General features: G+C 46.2%; 1 protein-coding gene across 1 annotated transcript in view; it reads right to left on the minus strand.

Annotated features, from left to right (window-relative positions):
• LOC124622399 (tumor necrosis factor alpha-induced protein 8-like protein) overlaps window positions 1–12221 on the minus strand; it is a 905915-nt gene that overhangs the window by 696424 nt on the left and 197270 nt on the right. The window lies entirely within an intron of this gene.

Consider the following 12221-nt stretch of genomic DNA (forward strand, 5'->3'; position numbering starts at 1 on the left):
TCGTAATAATCCTGGGACTGCGTTGTGAACCAGTTCCGAATGTATTGCTTGACGTCCTTGTCCGAGATGAATCGTTTGCCTCTCAGAGCCTTGTTCAGCTCACCAAAAATGGCGTAATCGTAGGGAGACAGGTCCGGACTGTAAGGAGGGTGACTGAGGACCTCCATTTGAATGTCTGACAACTGCTTGACTGAGTTTACCGTATGGAGACTTACATTGCCGTGGAGCGGAATGACTCCGCAGGTGAGCTGCTGTTGTCGATTGGATCGCTTTGCAAATAGTAGTCAATATTCATGAGTATCGCTGCGCAGTCACTGTTTTCCCATACTGCAGGAAGTCAATAAGAAGGGAGCTCTCTTGATCATACAAGAACGTGAACGCAACCTTTCCTGCACTTGTCTGAACGGCTTTGGATTTTTTGTGTGTCATCGACAGTGCATGCTTCCGCTGAAGACAACGTCGTTTCGACTCGGGTTCAAAGTGATGAACCATGTCTCGTCTCCAGGGACCACTCATGACAGGAACTTCTTCCCTTCCTCTGGACAGCGCCGCAGAGATTAAAATATGAGTCCCATAGCGCATGCTTCCTGTGTTGGTTGAAGACAGTGAGGCACCACTGAGGGAACACTTTGCGAAATCTCAATCTCTCCTTAACGGTGGCGTGAACACTTCCGACCCTCAGTTTGACCTCTGCAGCAATCATTGCTACCCTAAAGGCGCCCATTCGCATGCCGACAAGTGAGCCGACATGTTCGCCGACCCATCCGACTGTGTGTGGACACTGGCGACTGCTTGGTAGATCCCACCTGCCTCTACTGTCAAAGTGTGGGGTAGCAGGTAGCGGTCAGGGCTAGTAGATAGCGGTTCGGCGGTCAAACCGACGCACCCAGACCACAGACCCAACCACGAACCCATCGCACACACACAGGCGAACGGTTCGGGGCAGATCCTCTTGGCAGACGAGTCGGCCGATTTGTCTGCCTGTGTATGGGGCCCTTAACCCGTCAGTCTTGAATAATGAGGGCATCCACCTGCTCGACAATGGCATCGGCAACACACTGTGCCGTTCGAGGCCGTGCACCACAGGCCAGTGTTATCGGTCCTTCCCTGAATCATCCCTGAATCATTTGTGCCAAGCCTTGACCCCTGCGTCAGACATGCAGTGCTCTACGTACACTCGTCTCATTCTTCAGTGAATTCCCACTCAGCGCACTCCTTCCGCTTTCTCGAAAAGCAACCCCACTGCTCTTCTTTTAATGCTTCGATATCACTGTTTTCATCCCTACTGAGTGCAGTGGATGGTTGACACATGCATGTGTTCGCTCTGTTGTCATCTGGGTGTGCGCTAGTGTGCTTCTAGCGGCGAGTTTAGACTATTAGTTCTCTTACAGGAACTGCACCTTCTTCTGAAGGCAATGACTTTACGATCCTTTCAGCTGTTTTTATCTCACAGCCCTCAGATCATTTCTTTTCGAATGCATCCTAAACATATAGAATTCCCTGTTGGGTGTGTATAAGATGAAAAGAGCGTCTAACTTGTTCGGAGAATGGACCAAGATATACTCTACATGTTGGCTGACGGCTGGTTGATCTGAGGGAGGGGACCAAACACTGAGGTCATCGGTCCCATCCACGCCACCCCACTCGCCTGATATCTTCTGTTTCAAGTTAGTCCTCCACGATGGCAGCTCGGTGGGGTGCGCGTTATCATCCGTCAGGAGGAAGGTGGGACCCACTGCGCCCTTGAAAAGGCGGACATATTGGTCAAAATGACGTCCCGATACACCTGACCTGCTACAGTTCCTCTGTCAAAGACATACAGGGGTGTACGTGCACCAATCATAGTCCCACCCCACACTATCAAACCACGACCTCCATACAGGTCTCTTTCAAGGACATTAATGGGCTGGTGTCTGGCTCCTGGTTCACACCAGATGAAAACCCGGACAGAATCACTGTTCAGACTCCACCTGGACTAGTCCGTGAACATAACCTGCGACCACTGTTCCATTGACCATGTACTGTGTTCTTGACACTAGGCTTTACGGGCTCTCCTGTGACCAGGGGTCCGTAGAATGCACCTTGCATGTCTCCGGGCCAATAAACCGTGTCTGTTCAGTCGTCTGTAGACTGTGTGTCTGGAGACAACTATTCTAGTGGCTGCAGTAAGGTCCCGAGCAAGGCTACCTGCAGAACTCCGTGGCCGTCTGCGGGAACTGATGGTGAGATATCGGTCTTCTTGTGGTGTTGTACACTGTTGACATCCCGTACTGTAGAGTCTGGACACGTTTCCTGTCTGCTGAAATCGTTGCCATTGTCTTGAGAGCACACTTTGTGGCACACCGAGGGCCCGTGCTACGACCTGCTGTGCTTGACCTGCCTCGAGTCGCCCTAGTATTCTACCCCTCATAACGTCATCAATATGTGTTCTTTGAGCCATCTTCAACACACAGTCACCATTAGCACTTCTGAAAACGTCTGCACAGTTATTCGCTGCACCGTACTCTGACATGCACCAACACACCACTGCGTATGTGGACTGCTGTCAGCGCCACCGTGCGACGACAACAGGTCAAATGCACCGTATGGGCATACCCCGAGGTGATTTAATCCCGCAAACAGCCCACCAGAGCGTTGATCACCATGTATCAGCATTATCCTTAATTTATGAGCATGAGTGTAGATATTCAGCACGGAGCCGCACAGCTTCTGCTACTGGAGCACGTAGCGTAAAACTGACAACGTTCTCCCTTTCCATGCCCAGTTGTCAATGGCTTTGTTGTTCTGATCCAGATATACAGAGGTGAACTATCATACTGAAAAGCCCTTAACCGGTGGCTGCATCACTGTGTAGTAGCAGAGTCCTCTTGTAGAAGACGTCGAGGAGACCAACGTCCCCACTGCATACTGACGCAGCCAACGGCTAAGAGCTATTGAGAAAGACGAAAGTCTCAAAACCGGTCTAGCCTACAAATAATAAATATGAGCATAGACTGTTAACCTCTGTAGTCAAATTTATTGTGCCTATTGATGCACTATGCAACAATATGGCAGTTCCGATCTTTCGGGTTACCCTGGACATGAACAGGAATTTTTGTTTCAGGTTTCTCGGTGACCAAGTATTGCTCTTTTCTCCACCTTCTCATGGTGAGTATGCTGTGGACAATCCAGCCGTGTCCACAGGGCTGCAAGTATGCGGAACAGTGCGTGAAACAGACCAGTGGACAACCTTGCGGTTTGGTAGCGCCTTGAGATAAAGAAACTCGTGGGCTCTGTTCCTCGCCGCAACGAAGTCATCATCAACGCTAGAAGGAATACCCGAGTTCCTGGCTGCAATATTAGGCTGTAATGTCCACAAAGAAAAAACGCCAAGAGAATGGAGCAAATGACGCCTATTGCAGTCCTCGATGCTGACTTCAGAATAATATCGAGAAAGCTCAAAGTGAGGATGAAATCTGTTTTTGATAAAAGCCTTGGGATGTATCAGCACAGCACCATACCTGGACGCAGCGTTACAACTGCAGAGGCGACTTCCGCACAACAGTGGAAATCAAAGGTGGCTATTTACTGACTTCGAACTAGGCTCTGACCGTATTAGCCACGAATACCTACTATAGACGCTCCAGAAAATGGATTACGGAGATAATTTGACGGACTTCATAAGGAAATTTATCACGAACGCTAGCTCCAAGATCTTACTCAATGGACACTTCAACAAAGACCCACGAGGCAAGGGTGTCCGCTGTCAACGGCGACGCGAGAAATGCATCCTGGGACATAAATGCAGATTCTGGCCAAGCCTGCAGGTGGCGCTGTTTATTTGACCACGAACGGTACCTACACCATGTACTCAATACATTGCAACTGTCAGTCGTGGTCATAACAGTGTTCTGTGTAGTTGTGAGTGCATTATGTCGGAGCTGAGTGACTTTGAACGTAAGCAAGGTTCTAGTGCTCGTATGGTGGGTACTTCTGTAACTGTGACGTAACGGGCGAGTTGTGGTGCCCTGAAAATACCAGGTGTACCGGTATGAAATGAGCGTTAAGACAGAAATGTGTCGATAGGGAACATTTGTTGTGAACGAGCCTTAATTTTTTTTGTTTGGTTGGTATGACATCCGTCAAAGATATTTAGTATGCATCAAGTGATGGAACAAACGACATCATATGTTTTCATCGTGTTAACAATGTCGAATTTTGTACCGGAAAGTGATGATTTGCGGCAAGCATTAACTTTTTGTTTACATTTGAAAAAAAAAGTGCTGCAGAGTCGCATCGAATGATTGTCGAGGCATATGATGACCATGCTCTATCAGAAGCAACATGCAAAAGATGGTTTCAACGGTTCAGAAATAATGATTTTGATGTAAGAAATGAAGAACATGGAAGACCACCAAAAAAGTTAGAAGACGCCGAATTGCAAGCAATATTGGATGAAGATGATACTTTGAGTCAGAAGCAAATGGCAGCAATGCTAAATGTTGCACAACAAACAATTTCTGACCGTTTGAAAGCTAAGGGAAAGATCCAAAAGTGTGGAAAATGGGTGCCACATGAATTGATGGAAAACCGAAAAACCATTTGTCAAATTTTGCTTCAAAGACATGAAAGAAAATTTTGCATCGAATTGTTACTGGCGATGAAAAATGGATTTCTTTTAAGAATCCTAAACGGGAAAAATCGTGGGTTAATCCGGGACAACCATCAACATCGACTGCAAAACCAGATCGATTCGGCAAGAAGACAATGCTCTGTGTTTGATGGAATCAGAAAGGTGTGGTGTATCATGAGCTTCTAAAACCCAGTGAAACTGTGAATACTAATCGCTACAGACAACAAATGATCAATCTGAACTGTGCATTGATCGAAAAAAGACCAGAATGGGCCAGAAGATATGGCAAAGTATTTTTTTTTACACGACAGTGCACCTGCACACAAAGCAAAACTGGTTCAGGATGCAATCAAAACACTTGGCTGGGAGCTGCTACCCCAGCCACCGTATTCACCAGACTTGGCCCCTTCCGACTACCATTTGTTTTCATCAATGGGACACGAGTTGGCTGAGGAACACTTCGATTCCTACGAAGAATCCTAAACGGGAAAAATCGTAGGTTAATCCGGGACAACCATCAACATCGACTGCAAAACCAGATCGATTCGGCAAGAAGACAATGCTCTGTGTTTGATGGAATCAGAAAGGTGTGGTGTATCATGAGCTTCTAAAACCCAGTGAAACTGTGAATACTAATCGCTACAGACAACAAATGATCAATCTGAACTGTGCATTGATCGAAAAAAGACCAGAATGGGCCAGAAGATATGGCAAAGTAATTTTTTTTTACACGACAATGCACCTGCACACAAAGCAAAACTGGTTCAGGATGCAATCAAAACACTTGGCTGGGAGCTGCTACCCCAGCCACCGTATTCACCAGACTTGGCCCCTTCCGACTACCATTTGTTTTCATCAATGGGACACGCATTGGCTGAGGAACACTTCTAAAATTGGGTGTCCAATTGGTTTGCTTCAAAAGACGAACATTTCTATTGGCGTGGTGTCCACAAATTGCCAGAAAGGTGGTCAAAATGTATAGAAAGCAATGGTCAGTACTTTGAATAAAATGTTTTTACTTTTCAATTCAAAATTAGTGTTTCATTTTCACAAAAAACGCTCATTTCATATCGGTACACCTGGTATTCTAAGTTCAGAGTTGGCGTGGCCGCACGGGACGCTCGGGAAGCCAGTTCTCATGAGCAACCGTGTGGTGCCGAACATTGGCCGGAGCAAGAGGGGTAGCCCCAGCGCGTGGTGGCCCAGGCTGACCATGTGGCTCGGAATTCCAAGTTGACACTGTGTCGAGGTCTGTGCTTTGTGTCGATGAATGAATTTGTATGCCGGGAGTGCCAAAGGTGGCGGACGTTGTGAAACCATAATGGCAGACATTCCACAGTTCATGCAGAAATAAATGATAGCCAGAGGAATCATGATACCTTAAAAGAAACGTGTACATTACCATTGTTTGCACGACGATTCTGATGGTGTAGTCAGATTTTCAATATCTTTATTAGTTTGAGGTTTAGTATGTGACTGTAAATTATATGCGTAACGTCCAGGAACGAATTTCCAAAATCTAAACGGTTCATCCGATTTTGTCGATCGACGTGTCTTTAGAAAGCTATTAGTGTAAGCCTAAATTGGTATGAATTACAGGCATGTAACTTGAATAGTACTTGAGTTATTGAAGGTCAAAGTGGCCGATTTCTGTTGATTGCGTCAGGCCCCAACTACTCCACAATTACACGAAAAAACGGTAGCAGCATGCTTATAAATACAGGGTTATTACAAATGATTGAAGCGATTTCACAGTTCTACAATAACTTTATTATTTGAGATATTTTCACAATGCTTTGCACACACATACAAAAACTCAAAAAGTTTTTTTAGGCATTCACAAATGGTCGATATGTGCCCCTTTAGTGATTCGGCAGACATCAAGCCGATAATCATGTTCCTCCCACACTCGGCGCAGCATGTCCCCATCAATGAGTTCGAAAGCATCGTTGATGCGAGCTCGCAGTTCTGGCACGTTTCTTGGTAGAGGAGGTTTAAACACTGAATCTTTCACATAACCCCACAGAAAGAAATCGCATGGGGTTAAGTCGGGAGAGCGTGGAGGCCATGACATGAATTGCTGATCATGATCTCCACCACGACCGATCCATCGGTTTTCCAATCTCCTGTTTAAGAAATGCCGAACATCATGATGGAAGTGCGGTGGAGTACCATCCTGTTGAAAGATGAAGTCGGCGCTGTCGGTCTCCAGTTGTGGCATGAGCCAATTTTCCAGCATGTCCAGATATACGTGTCCTGTAACGTTTGTTTCGCAGAAGAAAAAGGGGACGTAAACTTTAAACCGTGAGATTGCACAAAACACGTTAACTTCTGGTGAATTTCGAATTTGCTGCACGAATGCGTGAGGATTCTCTACCGCCCAGATTCGCACATTGTGTCTGTTCACTTCACCATTAAGAAAAAATGTTGCTTCATCATCGAAAACAAGTTTCGCACTGAACGCATCCTCTTCCATGAGCTGTTGCAACCGCGCCGAAAACTCAAAGCGTTTGACTTTGTCATCGGGTGTCAGGGCTTGTAGCAATTGCAAACGGTAAGGCTTCTGCTTTAGCCTTTTCCGTAAGATTTTCCAAACCGTCGGCTGTGGTACGTTTAGCTCCCTGCTTGCTTTATCCGTCGACTTCCGCGGGCTACGCGTGAAACTTGCCCGCACGAGTTCAACCGTTTCTTCGCTCGCTGCAGGCCGACCCGTTGATTTCCCCTTACAGAGGCATCCAGAAGCTTTAAACTGCGCATACCATCGCCGAATGAAGTTAGCAGTTGGTGGATCTTTGTTGAACTTCGTCATGAATTGTCGTTGCACTGTTATGACTGACTGATGTGAGTGCATTTCAAGCACGACATACGCTTTCTCGGCTCCTGTCGCCATTTTGTCTCACTGCGCTCTCGAGCGCTCTGGCGGCAGAAACCTGAAGTGCGGCTTCAGCCGAACAAAACTTTATGAGTTTTTCTACGTATCTGTAGTGTGTCGTGACCATATGTCAATGAATGGAGCTACAGTGAATTTATGAAATCGCTTCAATCATTTGTAATAGCCCTGTATATTTATTCGTCTGTGTCTTTGTTTATATCCGATATCTGGTTCCGCTTCCCACGGATTTTGAATCCGCGTCAGACGGCATGGACGTCGAAGACCTCTAGAGGTCTCTGCAGCGTCGCGCCGTAAGCCGTGGCGGCGCGCGCCTCCTGGTCCACATTTAATGTGAGGGCGCCACAGTGGAACACGTGGTCCCAGCGGCCAATAGCGGCGTCCCCGATAGTGTATTTAAGTGCCCGCCTCTCGCTCAGTCAGTTGCTTTTAACTTTCCGCATTTTTCCGCCATTTTACACTTTAAGACACCGTTTTATTGCCTATTTTTCTTGTTTCTTTTCTTCTTCCGTTTTTTAAAAAAACGTCTGTAGGCTGTAGAGCAGCGTACTAAGCTGCTGCCAGCCCGCCCCCTTCGGGGGGAATTGAAAATCAATAAAGAGAAAAAAAAGGTCAGTCAGTCTGTCTAATCTTTGCGTGCGTCTATTGACATCTCGCCTCAGACAACGTATTTACATTGCTTTGTTCCGTGTACGAGTGGACGTGGTTGATTCGTGAGGTTTTCTTGTGACTCCATTGTTTCTTGCTTGTTACGGTTCTTAAGGTCTCGCTCGGTTGTCCTTCGCTGTTTGTGTCCGTCCTCTCCCGTTTGTGTTGTTCGCGAGCCGCTCCGTGGGTCCCGCCGCGCTTTCCTCCACGACAACCCCACGACTGTTCCGGTCGCTGCTACAACACGATATATTCATGAAGAAATTGGACAAATATTTACTGTGTTTTAGAAAGCGCAGAGACATTAGGCTGCTGGCCTACTTCTGTTTCTATTCCTTTGATATATGTTTATTTAATTTTTTTATGTATTTAATAATGATGTCTAAGCGTGTTTATGGTCCAGCCATAGGAATATTCATTTAATTTCAAGTTATTTAAATGTAAATTCAGTATTTCGTATGTGTTTCAATATGTTTGTGACTGTGCATTGGCTTGGAGACATGGCGGGAGCGCTCTAGCCAATCACAGCGCTCGTAGGCGACTACCGAAGTCAATGGAGAGACTGGATGGAAGTCGGGGAGGAGAATCGGGTGGCAGGGGACAGGGGAGTGATGGACGGGAAGGCGCGATGGACGGTCGTAGGAAATACTTGGAGAGTGTTGAGCAGTTTGAGCATGGTCGCGGGAGGTAGAAATATTTCGTAGTGCCGACTTGTGCACTTGTGAGATTTCCGTGGTTTCTGCAGTGAATAAGTAGTATGCGTTTAGAAGTGAATATCTCACGAACTATGTTGTTGCTCATAACTAATTACGTGAAGTAGAGGTCTATTGTTTCCCTGTTATTCGCCGGCCGAAGTGGCCGTGCGGTTAAAGGCGCTGCAGTCTGGAACCGCAAGACCGCTACGGTCGCAGGTTCGAATCCTGCCTCGGGCATGGATGTTTGTGATGTCCTTAGGTTAGTTAGGTTTAACTAGTTCTAAGTTCTAGGGGACTGATGACCTCAGAAGTTGAGTCCCATAGTGCTCAGAGCCATTTGAACCATTTTTTCCCTGTTATTCAACTTATATTTTATTTAATTGCTGGACCATCGACACAAATAAGTGTTTTGCAGCAATAAACGGCATTCTTAAGGGTACTCCTGCTATCGTACTCATCATTTAAAGACGTTAAAAATAGTACCTGCAGATTTTATTTAATTATAAAAATCTTTCATTTATAAATTTCTATGTTGCATTCAAAATTCGCAATTGCCGAGTGATAGGAACCTTCGACCATTCGATTCATCTGTATATTCATATTGTATACTGTATACTCAGCAGTATTTGGCTTGTAATGCGGCAACTACGTTTCCCAGCCCCTATACAATGAAACCAGCCAAAACTTTTAATATTTCAACTCTGAGTCTGAGGGTAGATAGTTGAGGGTCACCATTAATTCTTTTAGAAAGCCCACAGTAACCAAGGTATCCGCAGTATTTGGAGTTTCGAGGGGCATCCTACCGAAGATTTTGTACCGCATACAGGTGGAGAAACATCATCCGCTGAGCCACAACACAGACGAAAGCGTGTGTTGAGTTATGGTGTCAGTGAAGAGGACTGTGACGAAAAATAAGATGACGACATCTGCAAAAGTCGCTGCAATGAAGATCGCGCCTCGCAAACCCTGTCGGCACCAAAACAATACGAAGGGAGCTCCAGAGGCAGTGAACTGCTGGGTGCGCTGGAATTCTACACCGCACACATCAGTGATGTAAATGCCGAAGCCATAAAACAGCGACTGTGGAACAATGGAAGAAACTCGATTGTTCGTATAAGACTTGTTTCACTCTGTTTCCGTATTCCACCCGAATTTACGCCTGGCGTACACCATACCAGGCCTACGACGCAGACTGACTGTGTCGAGACTAAGACATGGTGAGGGTTTGGCGGTGATTTATGCAACCATGCCTTGTTATTCCATGGGCTCCGTAGTTACTCTGCAAAATCATGTTACTCACAGAGATTATGTGACCATTTTCACCGACCACGTTCCTTCCATGGTACAATGTTTGTTCACCAATGGTCATCCTGTGTTACCGAGCGAGGTGGCGCAGTGGTTAGCTCACTGGACTCGCATTCGGGACGACGACGGTTCAATCCCGCGTCCGGCCATCCTGATTTAGGTTTCCGGGATTTCCCTAAATCGGTTCAGACAAATGATGGGATGGTTTCTTTGAAAGGGCACAGCCGACTGCTTTCCCCATCCTTCCCTAACCCGATGCGACCGATGACCTCGCTTTTGGTCTCTTCCACCAAATTAACCAATCATCCTGTGTTCCAAGAAGACAGGGCCGCTGGCCTACATTAGAGAGAAGGGTGCGTGATCGCTATGCACCTGCATTATCGTTATTTGAAATCGTCACTGTTTTGCAGTAAGAATGGTAAAGATTCCCTTGAAAACCATACGGAACCTATATTTATCCACTCAGAGACGACTGGAAGCTGTTTTGAATGCCATCGGGTTTCCTACGTCACATTAGGTTTTGTAAAGTGTTGTGTTTTTCGTGTTTCCACATTTTTTTCCACCTCATGTAGAAGGCCTAACTCTCCATAATATCAAAATTCTGCATGTCGGACGCAGGGGACATCTGTGTAACACTGTCATCGCTCCTGAAGATCTCACGAAGTCAGAGGCGGTATTATGGGGTATTAGCGTGATGTTTCGTGGGCAGAGGAGGGGGGGGCGTGGTTATGACTAATGTTTTTGCCTAGAATGCTTACCTCACGAAACGATTCTGAAGTTAGAATAAGAGAAATTCGAGCTCACAGAAATTTACCATCAATCTTCCTCCCCATGCAACATTCGCGTCTACGTCAAGAAAGTACCCTCCACTAGACACCATACATCTACATCTACATTTATACTCCGCAAGCCACCCAACGGTGTGTGGCGGAGGGCACTTTACGTGCCACTGTCATTACTTCCCTTTCCTGTTCCAGTCGCATTGGTTCGCGGGAAGAACGACTGCCGGAAACTCTCCGTGCGCGCTCGAATCCCTCTAATTTTACATTCTTGATCTCCTCGGGAGGTATAAGTAGGGGGAAGCAATATATTCGATACCTCATCCAGAAACGCACCCTCTCGAAACCTGGACAGCAAGCTACACCGCGATGCAGAGTGCCTCTCTTTCAGAGTCTGCCACTTGAGTTTGCTAAACATCTCCGTAACGCTATCACGCTTACCAAATAACCCTGTGACGAAACGCGCCACTCTTCTTTGGACCTTCTCTATCTCCTCCGCCAACCCGACCTGGTACGGATCCCACACTGACGAGCAATACTCAAGTATAGGCCGAACGAGTGTTTTGTAAGCCACCTTCTTTGTTGATGGACTACATTTTCTAAGGACTCTCCCAATGAATCTCAACCTGGTACCCGCCTTACCAACATATAATTTTATATGATCATTCCACTTCAAATCGTTTCGCACCCACACTCCCAGATATTTTACAGAAGTAACTGCTACCAGTGTTTGTTCCGCTATCATATAATCATACAATAAAGGATCCTTCTTTCTATGTATTTGCAATACATTACATTTGTCTATGTTAAGGGTCAGTTGCCACTCCCTGCACCAAGTGCCTATCCGCTGCAGATCTTCCAGAATTTCGCTGCAATTTTCTAATGCTGCAACTTCTCTGCATACTACAGCATCATCCGCGAAAAGCCGCATGGAACTTCCGACACTATCTACTAGGTCATTTATATATATAGTAAAAAGCAATGGTCCCATAACACTCCCCTGTGGCACGCTAGAGGTTACGTCTCTCCATTGAGAACAACATGGTGTGTTCTGTTTGCTAAAAACTCTTCAATCCAGCCACACAGCTGGTCTGATATTCCGTAGGCTCTTACTTTGTTTATCAGGCGACAGTGCGAAACTGTATCGAACGCCTTCCGGAAGTCAAGGAAAATGGCATCTACCTGGGAGCCTGTATCTAATACTTTCTGGGTCTCATGAACAAATAAAGCGAGTTAGGTCTCACACGATCGCTGTTTCCGGAATCCATGTTGATTCCTACAGAGTAGATTCT

Source organism: Schistocerca americana, chromosome 7 (assembly GCF_021461395.2).
Source record: "Schistocerca americana isolate TAMUIC-IGC-003095 chromosome 7, iqSchAmer2.1, whole genome shotgun sequence".
Classification (NCBI taxonomy): domain Eukaryota; kingdom Metazoa; phylum Arthropoda; class Insecta; order Orthoptera; family Acrididae; genus Schistocerca; species Schistocerca americana.